Below are 1,723 nucleotides of genomic sequence, written 5' to 3'. Positions count from 1 at the left end.
TAGTTCAAACGGTCCATTAAAAGTTAAGACAACAGGCCTCGAAATCCAAAGTCATGTTGAGATCATAGGGTTTTCACAACCCCAGGACCAATGTCTGGTGCTATGCTTATTAAATGGCTGCAAGGGCCTAAAAGAGATGCCGTTTGCCACACAGCAAAATTTTTGGGGGAACCCTTTATCAATCAGCAAACATTTGTGAGGTGTCCATCACTTGCCCAGCCCTATGTTAGGAAATATTGTGACTCATATGGATTAAGTCCCAAATTTGCAGGCAAGGACCCTGTGCCGGGAGCCCAGCCGAACACAGTGGTGCAGCATAATTGCTGGTTGAGGAAGAGTGGATGCATCTTCTTTGGTCCTAATATATCACCTCTCTATGCTGCTTTGTCCCTGTCTCAAAAGAGCTTCCATGTCCATTGTCCCATTGAAACCTCTCTGTAGTCCTCCAAGTCTGGACTCTGAGGACTGACAGAGCTGGGTCTGCATCCTCAGCTATGTGACCTCAGTATGGTTATTTACCCTTTCTGAACCTGTTACTCTTTCGTTTGCTTATTGTGTGTCCCTTAATAGATATTGTGTTTATTGGGGGGCAAGGATAGGAACCAGGCAGCTTTTGGTCACTACTATATTTCTGGCACACACTAGATATTCAAATATTTCCTGTATGAATGAACTTGGACAGTCATCTCCCCATGCTTCAAACTTACCAACTCTGAGCTAGCCAGTCCTCAAGTTCTGAGTCTCCCAGGACCTGGCAGCTATGATAGAGACACAAGTGCCACCCCAGCTCAGATCAGGTCCCACTTCCTGGCTGCGTGACCTTGGGCAAAAACACTTTTTCCTCTCAGAGCCAATTCAGTTTTGTGCACTGTGAGATGGGCGTAACTGAAGGTCTGCAGATGGGGGTTATCAGGTGTCTTCCCAGTAGCGCTTGGCGCCAGTTAAAGGAATACTCAAGGTGTACTTCAATCGTAGCCCGTGGGAGGACAAGCTACTAAAGTCCAAGTGTGTCTACTGCTGTTCCCTCGAGGGCCACAGATCTCCAGGGCATGACCACTGTTTACAGATGTACCATTCTTAAGTCTGGGGCAATGCACGAGTTCACTTCCAGAATAGTTTCCTTTTTATGTAAAAATCAGCAGTAACAGCCAGCTTTTATCCGGCACATGCTGCCAGGTGCTGCTCTCTCGGTGATGGCTCATTGCCTCCTAAGACCGACCCTACGAAGCCAGGTCTATTAGAGATGAGACAATGAAGCCCCAGAGGGGTGAAGTAATTTGCTTAAGGTCACACAGCAGGAAAGTGACAGAGGTGGGATATGAACCAGGGGCTCACTGGCTTGAGTTAGGGCCCTTAACCCCTGCGGTCTCTAACAAATTATTGTTTTTTTTTTTAAGGGAAAAACGTTTCAATAATGAGTATACTACCAAAATACTGGGATAAATAGTAAAGCTTAAAAAAATACAGATATGTCTCAATCACTCATTTATTCTACACACATTTACTGAGCAGCTTCTGTGCGCATGAAGGTACTAAGAGAGACAGAGGTTCTTAGAGACCAGAACATAAGTCCCCCTGGCCTGCGCGCTCTCGGAGGGCAGGCCCCGGCTGTCCCGGATCCCGGCCGGGCCCTCAGCCCGGCACAGGGCACACAGTAGGTGCTCACCACGCGTGAATCTCAGTGTCCCGCCCGCGAGGCTTTCACCACCAGGTTGGGCGGAAA

The sequence above is a fragment of the Pteropus vampyrus genome, unplaced genomic scaffold (assembly GCF_000151845.1).
Source record: "Pteropus vampyrus isolate Shadow unplaced genomic scaffold, Pvam_2.0 Scaffold333, whole genome shotgun sequence".
Classification (NCBI taxonomy): Eukaryota; Metazoa; Chordata; class Mammalia; order Chiroptera; family Pteropodidae; genus Pteropus; species Pteropus vampyrus.
This window is presented reverse-complemented; position numbering follows the sequence as displayed.